The sequence below is a fragment of the Gorilla gorilla genome, chromosome 3 (assembly GCF_029281585.2).
Source record: "Gorilla gorilla gorilla isolate KB3781 chromosome 3, NHGRI_mGorGor1-v2.1_pri, whole genome shotgun sequence".
Lineage (NCBI taxonomy): Eukaryota > Metazoa > Chordata > Mammalia > Primates > Hominidae > Gorilla > Gorilla gorilla.
In genome coordinates, this window is record NC_073227.2 from 54895978 (window position 1) to 54918731 (window position 22754).

The 22754-nt window shown below is 37.5% G+C and overlaps 1 protein-coding gene across 11 annotated transcripts in view; it reads right to left on the reverse strand.

Moving 5' to 3' along the window:
- COX7B2 (cytochrome c oxidase subunit 7B2) overlaps positions 1–21495 on the reverse strand; it is a 171954-nt gene extending 150459 nt beyond the window's left edge. For 4 of the 11 annotated variants that reach the window (XR_010133221.1, XR_010133220.1, XM_019025125.2 and 1 more), the window contains exon 1: positions 21394–21470. The gene's annotated coding sequence lies outside the window, so the exon portion shown is untranslated. Of the gene's footprint in view, positions 1–12777; positions 12863–16824; positions 16908–19160; positions 19244–21393 lie in introns of those variants that run through there. The other 7 variants (XM_004038633.4, XM_063705104.1, XM_055384159.2 and 4 more) reach the window with 6 other exon arrangements.
- Positions 21496–22754: the final 1259 nt, after the last annotated feature.

Consider the following 22754-nt stretch of genomic DNA (forward strand, 5'->3'; position numbering starts at 1 on the left):
ACAAAAAATTAGCCAGGCGTGGTGGCGGGCACCTGTAGTCCCAGCTACTCGGGAGGCTGAGGCAGAAGAATGGCATGAACCCGGAAGGCGGAGCTTGCAGTGAGCTGAGATTGTGCAACTGCACTCCAGCCTAGGTGACAGAGCAAGACTCCTTCTCAAAAAAAAAAAAAAAAAAAAAAGGAAGTATCCTATACAGAGACAAGACAATCAAGTCATATTTGGCAATGCATCCCAACTAGGCAAGCAGTCACTACCTGACTATTCCCCCAAATTCCCTCATTCTGCTCTGCACCCTGCAAGCAGCCTCAAAAATGAAAAAAAGGTTGGGAGTTGGCCATGGATTCTGTTGTCATCTCCTAGACATGGTTCACTCCTATTTGGAGCCATTAATCAAGCCAGAACCAGTAGGCTGCCAACCCCTACTGAAGGTATAGAGACCCAAATGAAAGACCTGCTTGCTGTGCTGACACCACTCTTAATGACTCAAACATCTGGAAAACAACATTTCACAGTGATGATCACAACTTCACTGATAAGCAATAACTCACATGGTGTGTACTGTGCATTATGAGCTCAACAGGAGAAGCAAAGCGGTGTCCCTTTCAAGGTGCCACAAGAACTCAGTGCTCTCCTTTGAGAGAAAGGCTTTTGCATCTCACAGTGGTGCCTTCAGGTAATAGATGGTGCATTCAACCAAGACTTCAGTCCTCTACGATTATGGGAAATAAGCCACATTTAAATCTTGGCCCATCCAGCTTCCTATTTCTAGCTTGTTCATGCCCATTTAAGAATTTAATTTTTTTAAATATTAGATTTGTTTTATAATCACAAAAGTAATACATACAATTTAAATAACGGTGCTGGACAGGGGCAGATTATGTTTCTTCTTTTTTTTTTTTTTGAGACAGAGTCTTCATCTGTTGCCCAGGCTGGAGTGCAGTGGCGCGATCTAGGCTCACTGCAAGCTCCACCTCCCAGGTTCACGCCATTCTCCTGCCTCAGCCTCCCGAGTAGCTGGGACTACAGGCGCCCGCCACCATGCCTGGCTAATTTTTTTGTATTTTTTTACTAGAGATGGGGTTTCACCATGTTAGTCAGGATGGTCTCGATCTCCTGACCTCGTGATCCTCCCGCCTTGGCCTCCCAAGGTGCTGGGATTACAGGCATGAGCCACCGCACCCAGCCTATGTTTCTTAAACATTTTATTTTGTATTGATATTACTTCCCTATTGTGTTTTTATAATAATTACTACAATCCCAATTCTGTATCTTCCTCTAATCCCTCATTCTATATGCCACCAACACCACAAAACACGCACCAACAGATATCTTTAAGTGAGCAGTTACTTATCTGTACCTTCCAGTGTTGCTGCAATGATTATGTATTAGTTGTACATTTTAAAGTAACTAGGAGTGTAACTGGATTGTTTGTAACACAAAAGTTAAATGCTTGAGGGGATGGATACCCCATTTTCCATGATGTGAGTATTATGCATTGCATGCCTGTATCAAAACATCTCATGTACCCCATAAATATATACACCTATTATGTGTCCGCAAATTTAAATTTTAAAAATATAATGATAAATAAATTTTAAAAAATCTAAGGAGAAAAATCCATTTGATAGAACTAGTTAAACCACCTTTATAGATGGTTCTCATATTTCCTCCTCCCATTATGCTTATTATCTACATTTTCTCTGGCTAGGACTTCAACAACTGGCCTGGATTTCAAATTGTAGTCCTACAATAAGCCTGTCACCTATTCCCTGGATGTAGGAACTGTCACAAAGTAGTCTTAACATTCAACTCTTCTCCATGTCAACCAGACCTAACACCACAATACTACATTCTTCTTCAAGTCAGGGATGTTCTCATACATTTTAACTCAAGTTTTCATTGATTAATTCTGTTTTCCGATGTTTCTCTGGCTTGGCTAAGCAGAAATAATTGACAAACGGGGAAGCAAGATAGGCAAGGCTGCCATGAGCATTGTATGTCAAATATTAGCCACAGAGAGGTGAGAAAGGTATGAAAAGAGGACAAGTACACATTCAATCAATGGGTAATGGCAATGTGGACAGAACAAAGTCTATAATTTTCAAACAAAAGGAATGCCTCTTGAGGAGTAGCTGATAATGAGGGCAAAAAGTCAAATTCTCTCAGCTTTTTAATTAAGTTTACTTAGTACAGGAACAAAGGTGCTCAGTAAATATTCTTGGTTCACTACAATGACAGACACACACACACACTCTGAAACTGATATGAAATTCATCTAAATGTTAATAATAGTTGTTTCTAAGGAGTTGAATTTTTGAGTACTTTTCTGCATTTCAGTATGTTTTTTTTTTTTTCCTAATTGTTTCCTAATGAATCTAGTCTGGGTTACTTTTATTATGAGGGAAAAAAAATGACTTATCCAAAAAAAAAATATATGCCAGCATCCTGTATGGTAAGAAACTCATCTGAGCATTGACACCTCTAACCTACGTGGCCAACTGAGCTCAGGTCCAGAAATAATGGATCTAATAATAATGAAGAAAGCAGACAGCAGGCTTAAGCTCCCACTGAGCAGAATCTGGAATGAGTCCTAAAGCTTTATGTTACTCTAGTGTCTTTAAAGAGAAAAGTAAGTCTAGGCCTTCCTTAGTACATGCTATGTTTGCATAATCACAAGGATTTGGCTTCCGTTCTAGTAGAGATTAGCTGCTAAAAGCTAGATCTGGCAACTAGCTGCGAACTATAACAGATTTGACTGTGGCCATATTCTTTTTGCCTACCCCAATAGAAAGGGCATTGTTGTAAAGCAGATGGAACCCCTAGAACACAATTGATGCTTTATTAATTCATTACCTAAATATTTACTGAGGGACTACTCAGTTCCTATGCCAAAACATTTTATACTCTGGGTTTTCAAAAGAGGACAAATGAAACATTTAGACAATGTCTCTTCTCTCACAGATCTTACATTTTATCAGGATGTAGGCAAAAAAATATTAAGAAAAATTGAGAAAGGATGCTACTTTCAGCAAGATATTCAGTGAAGTCTTATCTGACAAGCTGACACTTAAACACAGAATTAAAGAAGTGAAAGGACAAACCATATGAACATTTGGATAAAGAGCATTCTGGACAGAGGGACTAGAAAGTGCAAAAACTCTGAAGGAGTGTTCTTAAAGTATTGAGTAACAATGCTTGGAGAACAGTGAGGAAAGATACAGTAGTCTGGGGACAGCTAATGGAGTGCTTTGGGAAATAGTAAGGATTTTGGATTTTATTCAGTATAATAAGTCACTAGAGAATTTTGCACAGAGGATAATAGCATAGTTACATTTTAAATGGATCTTTCTGGTCATGTGTAAAACATAACTAAATGGAGGCAAGACGAAATGCAAGGGGTTGAAGGATAAAGTAAGAGTCTAGGCTAGAGATGATGCTGTCTTGATGAAAGTGGTGACAGTGGAAATGGGGAGGAGTGGTTACATTCAGAGTAAACTTCAAAAGTTGTTGAACCAACAGTTTTGCCAATGTGGGATGTGAACCAAAGAGTAACAACAGGGATTATCCCAAAATTTCTCACCTAAGTAACTAGACGTTACTGTTTACTTGAAAGAGAACATCATGGTAGAAACAGATTTGGCAGATCAAGAAATCAAGTTTGGATATATCATATTTAAGTAAACATTTGAATATGAGTCTGATGTTCAAGGGAAAGATTCAAGGAATAAATAGAACCTGGGGAATCTTCCATATACAGATGGTAATTAAAACATAATGTAGGAAGTGAACACATTTAAACAAGAGAAACGGTCCAGGGACAGAGCCTTGGGACTTCAACATTTAGAGGTCATAATGAAGAAGATGATCTAGCAGAAAATATTGACAGGGAGCAGCAATGAGGCAAGGAGGGAAAGTAGTAAGAGAACGATGTCCCAAAAGTCAACTGAAAAAACTATCTAAGATAATGAACTTTGAATAATACTTCTTAAAGTTTCCATGTCTTGTTTCTGATCTCAGAGCCCTGGTGGAAACACACTACCTTAGATAAAAATGAAGTTTCCACATCCCTTTGAAATACATGTAGTAGACCAGTGAATTCAGTGTCATCCCACTATTGGTAAGTTTGTTTAGCCCTTCATCCACTCTAGCTTCTTGCCCTTCTCTTCAAACCTGTGTCACTAGGCAATAACGGAAGATTCAGGAAAAGCTGAAGAGACCACAGATGTTTCAGGGCAATACATCCTGCAAGCCAAGCTTGGTTGTGAGCATTGTAAAACAAAATTAAATTGCAGGCACACTATTCTGACACAATGAAGAGAAAATGAGCCTCAGATCTAAGTAGGTTTCTTTTGGTCAAGCTCTGTGAAACACATATCTTATGTATTCATTTATTTCCTTACCTTTTCACCCTATTCTGGTAAATTTACTTTTAGCTAGTGTTGGGCATCCTTCAGGAGAGACCATCCTAAGGACTCTACTGGAGTACAACCCACAGGTTCCACAGAATGAACTGATCAACATACCAATGTCAAAGAAAAAATGATCACCTTTCTTCCCAGAGGAGTCATGGACTCCCTCTTGCTAGCTACAAGAGGCTGTGAGTCTTCATGACTGTGATATTAACTACTGGGGCTACTGGTACCACTGTTATAGATTATGCTATAGACTAAAAAGAAAAGAAAAGCAATATTACACTAATTGTTTATTCAACTTTATTGATTTTTAAAAGGTTAGTGAAGTAAGTACATCAGACATGTCACATGAGTTATTATATGTAGACAGTATAGACAGACATGTTTTGAATCATTGTCATGTATCTTTACTTCTATTATCCATGAGGAAATTCATGACACATTTTACATGAGGTGTGTACTGGCTTGGCCATGATACAGAAACTGAAACTTGTAGTGACATGCATTCTTTGCATATGAGTTACTTTAATGACTTCCCCATCAGCTTATATGGAAGATAGAGCCTTGCACCTTGGGGTACTTGACAAGGTGATTTATGCAATAACACTTGACTCTTTCACCCAAAACCTTGAGCTTCATCCCCACATAAACTTCCATAATCAGAAAAAAATGACTCCTTATCAACAGAGAAAATCAAAGTAGCCTCAACATCTTCAGAAAATAAGGAGTGAAATAGGTCATTTTATGTCCAGACCACTAGCTGTTTTGACTTTCGTTGTTGTGGAAGTAATTATTTTCATGGACCGATACGGTTTCGCTGTGTCCCCACCCAAATCTCATCTTGAGTTGTAGTTCCCATAAGTGTCACAAGAGGGACCCAGTGGGACATAACGGAATAATGGGGGGATTTCCCCCATGCTATTCTCATGATAGTAAGTTCTCAGGATATCTGATGGTTTTAAAAGGGGCTTCCCCCTTTGCATGGCTTTCATTCTTCCCTCTCCTGCTGCCCTGTGAAGAGGTGCCTTCTGCCATGATTGTTTAAGTTTCCTGAGACCTCCCCAGCCATAAGGAACTGTGAGTCAATTAAACCTCTTTCCTTTATAAATTACCCAGTCTCAGGTTTTCTTCGTAGTAGCATGAGAACAGACTAACTCATGGATAAGTAGAGTTAAGGAATGCCTCGTTAAACCATTAAACAGGTTTCTTGGGTGTAGGACTTCTTAGAGCCTTAATGATGGTGAGTGCATTGTGAATGTCTGACAGGAATATATAATATTATATGTCTTTCAAACTTACTTGGCTATAAAAATTTGTTCCTTTATAGCATTTTACACAAGCGCTCTGCGTTATACCAGCCAGCTGAAATTCCCTCCACGGATAAGTTATACCCTTTGTACATACTTCACTGTTGAACTGTTCACATTGCATTATAAAATATCCATTTGCACTAGCCTGTGAGTTCTCTGAGGGCAGAAATGCCTCCTTCATTTGTTTATTCTCTAGACTCGGCACAATGGCAGAAAGAAAACACTGAATAAATGTTTAAGAAATACATTCAAGCCTGAATGAGTTCTGTGGCAATAGCTGTGGCAGCTATTGCATCAATGAGGGAATACAAGGAAATTTCAAAATGCTAGAGTTTTCCAGGGCTTATTCATGGACAAGAAGCAATCTAAGTGAGAATCCATGGATAAAGTCAAAAAATGTGGCATTTCCAAAAACATGCAGCAAAGTAGAAGAAACTTCTCCAGTCTAACAAAAAGCACCAATCTTTCTTCTTTAAAAAAGTCAAAATATCTTTCTCTTCTCTCTACAATGATATAAAATGTTGTCACATAAAAGAATCAAAGAGTATATAGTTTTAAAAAATGTGAGAAAAAGAATTATCTTATATACCAACAATAGCCAAGCCAAGAGCCAAATCAGGAAGTCAATCCCATTCAGAACTGACACAAAAAGAATAAAATACCTAGGAATACCACTAACCAGGAAGGTGAATGATCTCTACAATGAGAATTCTAAAAACACTGCTCAAAGAAATCAGTGAAGACAAACAAATGGAAAAGCATCTCATACTCATGAATATGAAGAACCCATATCATTACAATGACCATACGGCCCAAAGAAATGTACAAAGTCAATGCTATTCCCATCAAACTACCAACAATGTTCTTCACAGAACTAGAAAAAACCATTTAAAAATTTATGTGGAACCAAAAGACGGCCCGAATAGCCAAAGTAATCCTACGTGAAAGGAACAAAGCTGAAAATATTCATGTTACCCGACTTCAATACCCATATTACAGGGCTACAGTAATCAAAACAGCATGGTACCAGAACAGAATAGACAGCCCAGAAATAAGGCTGCCCACCTACAATCATTTGATCTTTAACAAACCCGACAAAAGCAAACAATGAGGAAAAGACCCCCTATTCAATAAATGGTGCTGGAATAACAGGTTACCTATATGCAGAAGATTGAAGCTGGACCCCTTCCTTGTATCATATACAAAAATCAACTCAAGATGAATTAAAGATTAAATGTAAACCCAAAACTGTAAAAGTTCTGGAAGACAACCTAGGCAATACCATCCTGGACTTAGGAATGGGCAAAGATTTCATGAAAAAGATACCAAAAACTATTGCAACCAAAGCAAAAATTGACAAGTGGGATCTAATTAAACTTAAGAGCTGCCCAGCAAAAGAAACCATCAACAAAGTACACAGACAACCTACAGAATGGGAGAAAATATTTGCAAACTATGCATCTGACAAAGGTCTAATACCCAACATCTATAAGGAACTTAAACAAATGTACAAGCAAAAAACAACCCCATTAAAAAGTGGGTAAAAGACATGATCACTTTGCAAAAGAAGACATACATGCATCCAAGAAGTATGTGAAAGAAAGGTCCATATCAGTGATCATTAGAGAAATGCAAATCAAAACTACAATAAGATAGCATCTCACACCAGTCAGAATGGCTATTTTTTTAAAGTTGAAAAATTACAGATGCTGGTGAGGTTATTGAGCAATTGTTGGAGCTGTGCCAAGCAACCGTTGGTGGTGGTGTAAATTAGTTCAACCATTGTGGAAAGCAGCGTTGCGATTCCTCAAAGAGCTAAAAACAGAACTAACATTTGACCCAGCACTCCCGTTACTGGGTATATACCCAAAGGTTTATATATCATTCTATTATAAAGACACATGTACACCAATGTTCACTGCAGCACTATTTGCAATAGCAAAAACATAGAACTAACCTGAACGCCCATCAATAACAGATTGAATAAAGAAAATGTGGTACATATACACCACAGAATACTATGGAGCCATAAAAAAAGAATGAGACCATGTCTTTTGTGGGAACATGTTTGGGGCTGGAAGCTATTATCCTTAGCAAGCTAAAGCAGGAACAGAAAACCAAATACCGCATGTTCTCACTCATAAGTGGGAGCTAAATGATGAGAACTCATGGGCACAAAGAGAAGAACAACAGACACTGGGACCTACTTGAGGGTGGAGAGTGAGAGGAAGAAGAAGAACAGAAAAAAAATAACTATTGGGTACTAGGCTTAGTACCCGAGTGACAAAATAATCTGTACAACAAATCCGCATGACGCTAGTTTACCTATATAATAAACCTGCACATATACCCCTAAACCTAAAATAAAAGTTTTTTTTTAAGTATTAGGAAGTTAATTAGAAATTATTTGTTTTTCTGGAGTTTATTTGTCATTTTCATGTGTAACTACACGTAATCACTTTCTTAATTTATATACATTGTTTTGTATTTTTAAGGCCCCCCCAAAATTGTATAATCTTCCATTTGCACCAAATCCTGATCTCCCTAAGGGAGAAATTCAGCAAAAATAACTTCGCTAGAAAATAATTACAATTAGACTTGAAGCCAGGACTGGTTGGTCTCAAAGAGTTCTTTCTATTGCACTTTCACCACCTTTATTATCAGTTAAACCTCAGTGTGAATACATTTCATGTCTTCTTGAGAATAAGTAAATTTGGAGGGGAGAGGAAAACCAAGGAAGCTTCTGGAGAAGTTATTATTAAACACACAAAACACAGGCTACAAGTATCTGAACATAAGCTATTCCTACTTCACAATTTTGCCTAGACTTTTGTCTCTGGCCTCTTGTTATATAGCTGACTAAAAATAGTTACTTACTGCGTATACCTGAGTATAAACTCATATTTTATTCTTACCTTTGTATATCTATAAATTTGACTATGGTTTCACAACTGGCATGCCCATGAGACTGTCTAATGGGGAAAAAGAAAATTCTGCAATGCACCTTTTGTTTATGGAAATCTCTATCTCAGTAGTACCAACCTACTTTTATTTCTAGATGCTTTTTATCACTGTAGCAGTTATGCTATTGGTAGATGTACCCAGTGACAATTTTAGGACTTACATACCCAATAAATGCAATAAATAATTAAAGCCAGCATTAAATATGCTAGTAAGTCTACATGTTTCCTAAAACAATTACACCAGCATTGTAAAACTGTTAAAATAGGAATATAGGCAAGCCAATCACACTCAAGATTTGATGATTTTTTTAAAAGACTCACAGGTGCTCAGCCATTAAAGCTAGTGGAAAAACCTTCCTCTGGGGACTATTTTCCTGGTTCATTTTATACCATGCTAGAATTAACAAAAAAGAAAAAAAAAAGGACTAGAAGAACAAGAATCCTTAATAGAAGTAAACCACAACACACCTCATACACAGTTTTGGACAATGAATATTGTATTTTTTGCCAATAGCAAGCAACAGGCACCCTCTGCTTTTGTTAATGCAGTTCAGCTGATATGACAGACAAAACTGAAAGAGAAGGAGAATGTGCTTTATCATCTGTAGCTGAATTTCAATTTTCTCTTTCAAGTACAGTTGAATGCATTTTCTTTGCAACCCAAAGACAGAAGATCTTGATTACTGTTGCAAGAATAATCTCAGCCTTTGTGTGAAGAAGATAGGGAAAATAAATAGTCTCTCTGGATGATGTGTCAGCTTTTGAACTTACAAAACAAGATATATTCTTGGAGGTAGGGAAATTAAATTAAGGTGAAATAGTATACCCATTAAAATTACAATTGAAGGCTTGTTTTGTAGACTATGGCTAGCTTCCCAAATGTCCTATGTTAGCCTCACCCCAGGGGCACAGACAACAGAACCAGGAACAAACAGGGTCAAGACAGGTGCAACTGTCTGGGAATACAGGTCACTCAGGCCACAGGCTCTGTCATGAACTGCCAGCTCTTGTAAAATAAAGGTTCCAACTCCTTTCTCCCCACCACCACCAATGTTTCAGGTCTTAAGAAAGAAAATGAATTGATATCTCTCCAGATTTCTTCTCATCTATATCCACATCAAAAAAATCAATCCAACACCAGCTCAGCTGGATTCTTTCTCTCTGTCTCAGGAGAATGCTAAGTGTGTCCCCTCTTGAGTATTAAGGAAAGTTGTGTCTCTCTGAGTCACCTTTCCTTTACTTCCATTCAACGGACAGCATTTTAATTGTGGCTAATAAAGAGTACTTCATTGTCCCCAATATGATCAGAAAACACAAAATTAGTAACTAGTCTGTTATTGTTCTCTCTCAAGTATTCCGTCTCATGCACCTCTCAGGGTAATCCCTACGGCTGTCAACTCAGCACTGCTATCCTATCCCCGTCCATACTTCTATCCCTCCTTCCTCTCCACTGCTCAAATTAAATAGCCCATTCCCAATTCATCAGACAAATCAGTCTGCAGTAACAGATGACAGTGGCTTAAAGTGTATATTTACATGGACACAAGAGATCAGGTCCCCCACTAAACACCTCACCCCTACCCTGGGTAATATTTTAAACCCGAAAGTTAATGAGAATTTATCAGACTTCATTTTATCTTACCTCACATTAAATCTGGTATTGTTAACCACATTAACTTGACATTATAATTTCCTCAGCTTCCCTAACTACGCTGGCTATGTTCTCTGACCTCCACCTCTCCGTTTCTCCTTCTAACTCTCTATGGGCTGCCTCTAAGCCTAATTTTTGGCCTTATAGCACAAAGGGCTTACTCATTCTCATGACTGCTGTCACCTTTAGGTTGGAGAAGTCTGAACCTGTATCTCCTGCCTAGAATCCCAGTACTATATATTCAATGTCTAAAGGGATTTTTCTCCTGGATATAGTCATTGGCCATATCTAAATATGCATAAAGATTAACTTGCCACCTTCCCTTCCAAATTTACATTATTTTCTCCAAATCCTCAAGCTATCTCGGAATTAATTCTTTTATTCCATTCATAACTTAGGTCTACAAGAACTTTGGACTCTTCTTCTGAATTCTCTTCTCCAAAAGCCAAATCTATATTAGATGTTCTTATCATTTACTCTTAAATTATTCCAGTATTTCCCTAATTGGCCATCCTGATTCAAATGTCTCTCCATCTCATCATTCATTATTTTTTTTGAGACAGGGTCTTGCTCTGTCACCCAGTCTGGAGTGCAGTGGTGTGATCATGGCTCACTGCAACCTCATTCTCTTGGGCTCAAGCAATCCTTCCCCCTCAGCCTCCCAAGAAGCTGGGACTACAAACATACACCACCATGCCTGGCTAATTTTTTATTTTTTTATTTTTTGTAGAGGCGGGGTCTTGCTGTGTTAACCAGGCTGTTCTCAAACTCCTGGGCCCAAGAGATCCACTGGCCTCACCCTCCCAAAATGCTGGGATTACAAGCGTGAGCCACCGTGCCCAGTCCGCTCAATTTACCATTGATAAATATTCATAAAATATTGTTTCCTATTATTTCACTTCCCTATTTAAAAACTGTATTGATGCCACATTGCCTGTAGCATCTGATTTGAACTCTTTGGTCTAGCCCTATATCCTTTTGCATATATCTTTCTGTTCCCTGATCATAAAATTAGATTATCAAATTCACTGATAGAATTAATCAATGAACACAGTGTACCATAAACCTACTATAGTGTAACGTTATGAAGGAAGGGACTGTTCATCACCTCTTATTTGTTCATTGCTATATTTTACTATGGTGGAGAAAAAAATTAACAAATTATGTTCAAGAAATGAGCTTAGTTTTTATCAATTCCCACTGTTGATATGCTATCTGCTTTATTTACCTCTTATACAAAATAAGGTCCAACTCATTATCCTTCTCCTCTACTAAAAATTATCAATTACTCCAACCTACCTCTATTGATCCCTCTCCTTTTTCAACTACTATAGCTTTAAAATATACTATATTATACTGTATGCTAATAATTCCATCTGTAGCAATTTTGTCTTTCAAGCTAGATTTCAGTACCCATTTATTTGAAAAAGTGTCACAGTATTAGAAAATAAAAAGAATGTGAAACCTTGTAACTAGAATCTAAAAGATGAGTTAAGAAAGCCAAGCAAGAAATCATCTCCTAACTAGTGAGTTTAGCTACTAGTAAGAGAATAGATTCAGTCTCAATTCCTAGATAGGCATAAAATCCATTTTGATAAAACCCTAAGAGAAAATCTAAATGCACTTCAAGAAGACAGGCTTAACAATTGGAGGGTGTGTGTGTGTGTGTGTGTGTGTGTGTGATCTGCGCCTTTATGTATGTGGTGGGTGCTTTTTCGCCAATGAGAGAGAGATTGTGAGTCATGATCTAAATAGTCGGCCTTTCATGAGAAAGTACAGATTCTTCTCTGTAGGTCTCCAGGCTCATGATAGACTTTATCTAACTTAAATTTCATCCACAAATTCATTTCATAAATAAAATAAATGAATGTAAAAGTATTTTCCATTTGAATGATTATTTCTGCAACAATTACGCAGGCATTTTTGACATCTTAAAATAATAAGTATAGTAATTATTATAATAGCTATCATTTGTAGAGTACTTGCTGTGCTCCAGGTATAGTGTTAACAGGTTTATCAAGCACAAATGACAAAAAGTCATGTACTGGATATGTGGAGAAATAAAACAACGCTAGATTTCTCAGTGTTCCTATAAAAAGCCCAAGCCTCCTTCAACATGGAAATATATTCACTCTATAGTCAGAAAATCTTTAATTCCATTTCTCATAAAAACATTTTCACATACCACAAGGATTAAATCTGTAGCAATTCGTTTCCCTAATGATGGAGCTAACTGCTCTGATCCAAAATTAAACTTAGCTCTCCCAAAATCAAAAGGTTACATACTGGGATAGTTTACCTAGTTACTGGGTGAAAGCATAGAGCAGAAAATTCCTAGATATTTATATTTTAAGGAAGAATGAGAGCCAGGGCTTGGAGACATCTCTAGGTCTGTGACACACAGGGCTATGTGGCTCCTCGGGAGATTTTTATTTACATACCAAAGTGCTGGAGTTAGGAATCATGCCCATTATGTTTCCAAGGATACCCTTGCAGAAAGAGAGGTGGACAGCTGCCTCCTTGCCCTTAAATAAGCAGAGAAAATCTGTTTTTTCTTGTTCTTACATGGGTAGTTTGGCTTGAGTAGAACAACTGACCTGGCTCTCACTGTCTCACCAGAAATGTAAGAATTGGTGGCAGGGGAGGAGGGGGGTCTTATTTCTCATTAAGAAATCTGTTACTGATATGGGGCACCTCAAATTCAGAATAAAATTAATAAAAACAAATACTGCTATGATTTGAACATTTGTGTTCCCCCCAAAATTCATTTGTTGACATTCTAACCCCCACAGTGATGATATTAAGAGGTGGGGGCCTTTGATAGGTCACCCTCATTAATCAAATTAGTGCTCTTATAAAAGAGGCCCAATGAAGCTTGTTTGTCCCTACCACCATGTGAGAATACAGCACGAAGATGTCATTTATAAGCAAATGGTGCCCTCACCAGACACCAAATCTGCTGGCACCTAAGTCTTGGACTTCCCAGTCCCCAGAACTATGTGACATAAATTACTGTTGCTTATAAGCTACCCAGATTATGGTATTTTGTTATAACAGCCCCAAAAAGACAAAGACAAATATTAAAAACTCAACATAATGTGAACTTTATATTTTTAGCAGTTCTAGAACTTCAGGTGTATAATATGTAACTTTATTATTACATCTTATTATAATTTCTGCCTTTGATTACCTAGCCTAGCATAAAGCTTCAATCTGCTTATAAATTCAGATTTTCCTGTGATTTCTTATTCTGGTTTCAGAAAAAGCATATGTAACATTGAGGTATGAAGGGTGGCATTCAGATGATCCTCGTTCATTTTATTTGTGATATCTTGGGGTAATATAACCTGTCATACACTGCCTCAACATGAATACTAAACATGGATTGCTACTAGAGCAGGTATTGAAAGTTATGGTCTCACCGATGGACTTGATTCCCACCTCAGCTATGAGACATTCTCAATCAACAGATATTTCCGATAAATCGTCCTATTGTCCTTATCATAGGCTTCCCACTCTGATCGAGTTGGGGGTAGAAAAAATCAGTAACTGGCAGTCCTACCCAAGTTCTAAACAATTTAGCGATACAAAGGAGTTGTCCTAAGATGAGATCAATATATTACCTCTGCATCTAATAAAGCAAATTTAGAGAGTACAGTTTAATCTATTGTATGATTAATTTTATGTGTCAACTTGACTGGGCTTAAAGATGCCCAAATAGCTAGTAAAACATTATTTCTAGGTGTGTCTGTGAGGGTGTTTCCAGAAGACATTAGCATTTGAATCAGTAAACTGAGTAAAGATGCACCCTCACTAATGCAGACTTACGTCAGCCAATCTATTGGGGGTCCAACAGAACAAAATGGCAGAGAAGGGTGAGCCAACTCTCTCTCTCTTTAAGAGAGAGAGAACATCCATCTCTCTCTCTCTTAAAGATGTTCCATCTTTAAGAGAAGATGGAACATCCATCTTCTCCTGCCCTCAAACACTGCAGCTTCTGGTTCACCAGATTTCACATTCAAAGACTTATATCAGTGGTCTCCCATGAGTCCTCAAGCCTTGGGTATTAGAGTGGAAGCTACACAATCTGTTCCTCTGGTTCTTACATTTAAGGACTCCGTCTGAATAACACTATCAGCTTTCTTGGTTCCCCATCTTGGGACAACATATTATGGGACTTCTCAGCCTCCACAATTGCATTAGACAATTCCCCTAACAAATCTCTTCTTATTCCTATATCTATCTCTATATATCCTATTAGCTTTGTTTCTCTGGAGAACCCTGCCTAATACATCTATGAGCAATGGGTTTTCCAATATTACACAGATCTTCCCACTCAGTCTCAGCACACAGTATGAGGAAAGTCCTTCTCTTACCCCTGTAAAATGGAAGAGCAGAGCAACTTCCTGAGGACAGCTGAATCCCAAGAAGAAAAGGAGGACAATGTTCTAGTTTCTTCTTCTAAAGTCGACGATCATATAACTCCCTTAACTACTCACATAAAAGTTAGGTCAAGAGATCAAACATGTTATAACAGTGGACCTTCCACATAAAAGGAAACATCACAAAAAGAAAGAAAGCATTCTATAATCCCTTCCATATACCAATAATCTGCAGCATTTTTGTTCTACTAAACCACTGGACTTAATAATTAAGCTTATGGTCAGTCGGCATGGCTGTCCTTCAGAGAAAGGAATCAGCAATCTATCAAGACATTGCTTCTTTGCTTCTTCCATTTCATGAGTCACCTACACCATCTATGACTTTAGGTATTGTCTTCTGAGACCACTGTTAGCAGTTAAGATTTTTGAACCCCGAATTCTCCAAACTAGGTCAAAACTACATTAATTAAATTAAATCAAATCTGTAGTCATTCTACAGCCTGGGCAGCATGGCAAAACCTCGTCTCTACTAAAAATACAAAAATTAGCCAGGCATGGTGGCACACACCTGTAATCCCAGCTACTCGGGAGGCTGAGGCACAAGAATCACTTGAACCTGGGAGGCAGAGGTTGCAGTGAGCCAGATCACACCACTGTACTCCAGTCTGGGTAAGAGAGGGAGACGCTGTCTCAAAATAATAAATAAATAAAAATAAAAATAAAAAATTTGTAGTCATTCTATAACTAAGGCTGAAAACTGATTTCTAATTCTATGTCTTATCAAAAATTATGACAAGTATATATCCAGCATAATACATCAGGGTCCCACAATGAGATCAAACAACTTAAGAAATTCCAAGAATACAATTCTAACATTATAGAGATATGCCAAATTTGAAAATAAGCCCTTTCAATTATTAAATTCCCAAGAATAAATTTAAGTCCAAAAACTAAATCACCTTGGAAATTCAAATAAAAAACCATTAACACTCAAAGAAATTAAAGTCCATTATCAAATTTTCATGCCCTTATGAGCTACACCTTGAAAATGTTCAAATCAGAATGCTTAGGTAAAAGTCAATAAAACATCGTGATGAATTTATTCTTCTGCCACCTCAGAGGCATTCTTAATACTTGGAATGGGCATACAGTCATGTGCCACATAACAACATTTCGGTCAATGATGGACTGTCCTATAATATTAAAATGGAGCTGAAAAATTCACATCAACTAGTGACATCATAGTCCTTGTAATATTGTAGCGCAATTACTTAGTTTTTTTTTAATAAATTCAGTATAGCCTAAGTGTGCAGGGTTTATAAAGTCAACAGGAGTACACAGTAATGTCCTAGGCCTTCACATTTACTCACTACTCACTCACTGCCTCACCCGGAACAACTTTTAGTCCCGTAGGCTGCTCATTCATGCTAAGTGCCCAAAACAGGTGTATCATTTTTTATCTCATACAGTATTTTTACTATTCCTTTGCTATGTTTATATATGTTTAACTACACAAATACTGACCATTGTGTTACAAGGACCTTCAGTATTCAGTAAAGTAACATCCTGTACAGGTCGGTAGCCTAGGAGCGATTAGCTATACTATATAGCCTATGTGTGTAGTAAGTTATACCATCTAGGTTTGTGTAAGTACACTGTATGATGTTTGTAGAATGATGAAATCACCTAATGATGCATTTTTCAGAACATATATCCTTGCTGTTCAGCGATGCACGACTGTAATTCCTCCAGGGATTCAGATATTATATCACATCAAAGACAAATTTTTCCTAGCTACATTGTAAAGAGCCGAAAGAATAATCATCTCCAAAAAAAGGTGAGCTGTATCTCTATCATATTTTTATGACCTTTGATAAACTAAAACTGAATCAAAGATTTAAATGTACAAAGGGAAAGAAATATGAAACCATGAAGTACTAAAGGAAAACACACAAATTCCTTTAAAATCTGGAGTGAAAAAGACATTTCTAAATGACTAAAACCCATTACATAAAGAAGGAAATACTGATAAATTGTACTATATTAAAAGAAAAATCAGGGTCAAAAGACAAATGACACACTAGAGAAAAAATATTTCAAACTCACATGATAGGCAAAAGATTCATCTCCATCATATAAAAAGAGCAGCTAGAACTCAAATGGAGATAACAGTAATAAATTCCTAAAAATGGTCAAAAAAAATGAAAATCACTTCACAGAAGAAGAAATTAAAATGGTCCTTAAAGAAATGCAAAGATATACAACTTATTCACATATTCTTATTAAATAATAAATACAAATTAAAACAACACTGAGATAATATTTTTCACTTATCAGATTGTCAAGAATCCAAATTTTCATAATACTCTGTTAACGAAACAGATCTCACACCATAAGAAGAATGCAAAATAGTACAACATATACAGGGAGAAATTTGGTAATACACAAACATTACACAGGCATTTATCTTTTGATACAGCAATTCTACTTTTAGGAATTTATACATGCAAGCATCCACTAGCAGGAAACTGTTTATGATACATTCACATCACAAAATATTAATTCCATGCAACGAGGAAAAGTTTTCCACATATTGAAAACATGCAGTTGACTGAAAAAAAATGAGGTACAGAGCAGAGTGTGTGAAGTTTGCTATCTTTTGTAGAGAAAAGGAAAAATTAAGAACATGGATTCCTATTTGTATGTGTCTGCATGTTAAAAGACAACACATTAGGTATGCATAGTATGGTAGAACCTACTAAATGGATTACCTACCTACTTATGACTCTGAAGCCAGATTGCCTAAGTCTGTTTCTGCCACTTTCAAATTAAAACCTTTTCGAGCCTATTTTTAAAATGGGGAGTATAGAAATTCTTACCTCAGAGAGTTGATACAAGATAAAAATGAGTTAATATTTGCAAAGTACATAGGACTGTATTTGGACACTTAAGTATTATACAAGTTTTTTTTTAAAGCAACAAACAACTAAATAAATAGAACCTGTAGGCATGGGTAAATATATGAATAGAAGTAAGGTTTGTCAAATTTACATTTTTCCATCTGTTTTAACTTCACAAATGTATGGTTCAAAAACAATACTAAAAGAATACATATACTCAACACAACTGTCCCCACACCTATGTAATTTCAACACAGCCACATCCCAAACCCTAAAACAGTTATCCCAAAGCACACTGTGTTCTTAGAAACCGGAACTGAATGTCATCTAGAGGAAGAAGGGGACATGAAAATATTCTTGGTTGCAGCCTCATCAGGATGCTTGTCATTTATGTGAGTAACACAAAATCCTGAAAACTCCTATCAATACAATAATTTTGACATTAAGGATTCATCCTACCTGGGAGTAAAATGCACTCAGTATACTGTTGCCTCTCTCAGAGAATGACATTTGAGACATTCCTGCCTCACAGAAAAGTTTAAAAATTTCTAATCAAGTTCACCAGGTTTTAATTAAGTATAAAATTTTCCCTCTACAATCTGTTTTTAAAACTTTCATTTTCATTCCCTCTCTGAGCCCTCAGTTTCTGCCACTTTGGTGCAGCTGAAGGTGGACTCTATCTTACAAAACAGAGCCTACCATCTCTGATAAGCATATATTTCAATGCTATATTACAGTAGTTCTTTCCACTGTTTCTTGTTATGGAATTGATAAGCTGGTGACCTGCCCCTCAGGGAGGGTCTCCTCTCTCATCTATTTATTTCAGCTGGAAAATCACTCTCAGCAGATTCCTGAATTGAAGCTGCAACTGATGATCCTGAAGCCTGAGCCTCCAGGGGCCCAAAGAGAACTAATTCCTTTTCCATGTGCTCCTGTCTTTCATCATAAAATTGTACAGACCTTGAATAGCATTTTTTTCTGCTACATATTTTTCTGCAACAATGAAACACACCTCTACTTTTGATTTTCTTCTATCCTTCTCTTATATCTTTCAGAAAGTTTTAACTGTTCTTAGCTATGTAATCAACTTAGGAAGTTGAATTTCTAACTGGTTAACCTTTTTATTAATTTGGTCTCTTCTCCAACACACATAGCATTAATGCTGTTTGCTGGAAATGAATACTTGACTACCTTATTATTTTTCTAGGTATTAGTTTTTTTCTAACATACTCCTCTAGTTCTTAAGTTCCAGAATCTTCTTCTCCATCAATAACAATGAAATCACTCAATTCTGAATTTACTAAAAGTATCTACCATTCACACATATTTTCCCCTCTTCCTCCCTGAGACAAATAGTTCCATGCAGGAACTTTTCTCTCATTAGACCAACATCTAGTCTATTTAAGCCTGAATTTATCTTCTTGCCTGGCTCATTCCAATATGCCCCTCTTGCTTGAGCCTTGTCTTGCATCCTAATTTTTGGGAACAATCCTTCAAGGCACAAAATGTAACTATGTTCAAAATCTATAATGGCTATATTACCTTGAAAACCACCTAATGACACTTTGTGAGTTCAACAGATTTCCCTAGTCTTAGTTCTAACTGCCTTTAACGTCATCCCTTAACTGTGACTTCTTAACAGTTTCCTATTTCCTGACTCTCTTTCAAGGAACTATTCCATTTGAGATCTTGCCTCTTTCTCTTTTTGATTAATTTGACTCAGGTCCTTATCTCAATCTAGTAACAACTAAACTCTTAAACTCTTCTTTTACCAATCCTATGACATACAACATTTAGATCCTCTTGAATCTCTATTTCCCTCTACTTGAACTTCAAATCTCATTTTCTATGTCATTTATCTTAAGCTGGTGTACTAGTTTCCCAAATTTGCTCCTAAAAACTTTTCTTTTTCTCCAGCTCTAACTTATTTTATTCTTGCTTCCATTTTTCCATTGCTCTCTATTAACAATGAAGCATAAGTTTTAAACTACGCTAGCACCTAAAAATCCTAAGCAAAAATGATTTTTAGAACCAGATATTCCAATCATGAGACTTTTTAATTGCTTTCTCAGTCACTGTTTTTGCAATAATTGTATTGAATGGTTTCTCATCCTCAATTTATGAAGATTTATGAAAATCTATATGGTCTTTACAAGAAGGGTTCCCATTGCTTTTTAATTTAATATCCAACTCCATAATTTGATATCCATATGCACCTCCTATGGGTGGAGTCACAGTGTGAATCTCAAAGATCAAAAGTTATGACCAGAGTACACAGAATTGTTAAATTCAAAGCCACCGTGAGATAAAAAAAAAAAAAAAAATAGGAACAACTATTAAATCGATGGCCAAGTCAGATAACTCCAAGACTTGTCACTCCAAACTTCCATCTCTTGTCTCTGAAGAGGAGTCAAAACAATATAAAAGATCATAATTTGAGCAGACTTTTTTTTTTTTTTTTTTTTTTTTTTTTGAGACGGAGTCTCTCTCTGTCTCCAGGCTGGAGTGAAATGAGACGATCTCAGCTCACTGCAACCTCCGCCTCCCGGGTTCAAGCGATTCTCCCGGCTCAGCTTCCCGAGTAGCTGGGACTACAGGCGCGTGCGACCACGCCCGGCTAATTTTTGTATTTGTAATAGAGACGCGTTTCACCCTGTTGGCCAGGATGGTCTCGATCTCTTGATCTCGTGATCCTCCCGCCTCGGCCTCCCAAACTGCTGGGATTACAGGTGTCAGCCACTGCACCCGGCCAGAATTTGAGCAGACTATCTATGCCCCCTATGTAGGCCTGGCACTAAACATTTCCTGCAAATACCACTGGCCATCCTAGAACCACTTTTAGATCTATAAGGCTCGTACACAAAAAGACTATAATCATACCCTTCTCTCAGTCAAGGCTACTTAGAAAAAACTGCCTCTACAGATTTCAAAGCCAAGCAGCAATAATCACTTGACCAACACCCGTTTAATAGGGATGCCTCAGCACTTCTGGTCAGATTTTGTTTGCTGAGTCCCTCAAAGCTTATTGGCTTTTGCTCACAGCCCAAGGTATGCAAACCTGCTTATATACAAACAGCTACTCTCCTGTGGGCAAAATTGCCACTACAGCTGAACATATATGATCGGTACCTAGACCAGTTCTGCCAGAGTGCAACACTTCCCACTTCAGCCATGCCAGAAGATACAACTACACAAATCGCTCTGCAACACGGAATTCCTTTCCTTTTAATTTTCCTTTTACTCCCATCCTATGTCCTAGATGTCAGAGTGAGAGGAAGGTCCAAAATATAACGTCTTTCCATTCCCTCTGGGAGAAATGAAACAAAAAAGGAAAGTGGCAAAAAAAAAAAAAAAAAAAAAAATCTGGCCGGGCACAGTGGCTCACGCCTGTAATCCCAACACTTTGGGAGGCCGAGGCGGGTGGATCACGAGGTCAGGAGATCGAGACCATCCTGGCTAACATAGTGAAACCCCGTCTCTACTAAAAATACAAAAAAAAAATTAGCCGGGCGTGGTGGCAGGCCCCTGTAGTCCCAGCTACTGGGGAGGCTGAGGCAGGAGAATGGCGAGAACCCGGGAGGCGGAGCTTGCAGTGAGCCGAGATCGCGCCACTGCACTCCAGCCTGGGGTGACAGAGTGAGACTCCGTCTCAAAAAAAAAAAAAAAAAAAAAAAATTCCAAAATATTTCCTGATAACTGTTAGAGCAATGAATGAAGACCATGTCTTATAACTGTCAGCTTACTGATAACGAACCCCAGAATTAGACAAACTTACCAAGGACGTCACAGGTAACAGGCAAAAAAAGACGGCGCAGAGGCAAATTCCGAACCCTTCCGTTTTACACCCTGGAGGGGTCGGGTAAAACAGGTACTTCCTGTGAGCAGTTTCCGCCTTAGGCGAAAGGAAGAGGCGGTCACATGAAGGACTGCGCGTTCCAAACTGACCAATCAGATAGATGATTGCTATCTCCACAGGAGGAACTAGAAAGACAGCCATTAGGAGAGTTCTTCTAATATAAATCCCTCTGTAATGAATCAAACGAAAGAATTGAGATGGGTGTTCCTACCTACCAACATAATTCCTAGTGACACCTGTTGGGATCTTTTCCTTCCATGTCGCAGCTATCTCTTGGCAAGCCCCCTGGCTTCGTGTTGCTTCTTTATCCCACTTGGTGATTAGGGAAGTTTGAGATTGCCTGTAACCCAAAGCAAGTCATAAATCCCGTGTAGCCCATCTGATCTCTCCTAAGCATACTAGGATGCTAATTATGATTACCATATAATATTTTGCCCAAACTGAGACCCTTGAAAGTGAAAGAGGGCAATGTAATTAATTAAAATTATACGTTTTCCTATTTTTTGAGATTTTGAGACTTTATATTGGTGGGCCAATAAAGTGCAAATCAAAATTCATTTTGGAAAGTAAATTAGTTCTAAAAATTAAAATGATATAATTGCATATTAAAGCTAAAACTTTTTGTAAAGTCTGTATTGATAATATGAACATTATAAAATGGCACTTTGGGAGGCCGAGGCAGGTGGATCACCTGAGGTCAGCAGTTTGAGATCAGCCTGGCCAACATGGTGAAACCCTGTCTCTACTAAAAATACAAAAATTAGCTGGGCGTGGGGTCGGATGCCTGTAATCCCAACTACTTCTGGAGGCTGAGGCAGGAGAATCGCTTGAATCACGGAGGCGGAGGTTGCAGTGAGCCGAGATCGAGCCGTTGCACTCCAGCTGGGCAACAAGAGTGAAACTCCATCTCAAAATATATATATGTATAATAAAATAATCATTCTTGCTGTATGCTGATGTATTTTAATTAGTGTTTTGGTCTATAAGACTGGGTCACTGATATTTTCTAAAGAATATATTTTAATATGGTATATTGCTTGTCAACTTTTTAAATCGCCTATACTCTTCTCAAACATGTACTTTATGGGTGATATATGTAAAATTGTTGACATCTTCACTTAACTCTTCACCGTGTATTATAGTATTTTAAATTGAGAAAATAAGCTCATAGAAATTCTGCTAAACAGAAAATATCCTTTCTATTTTTTTCATTTTGAAATATGTAATTTTTTCAGTCCAAATATTTTCGCAAGTACCTTCTTCTGGCCTGTAAGGTAACC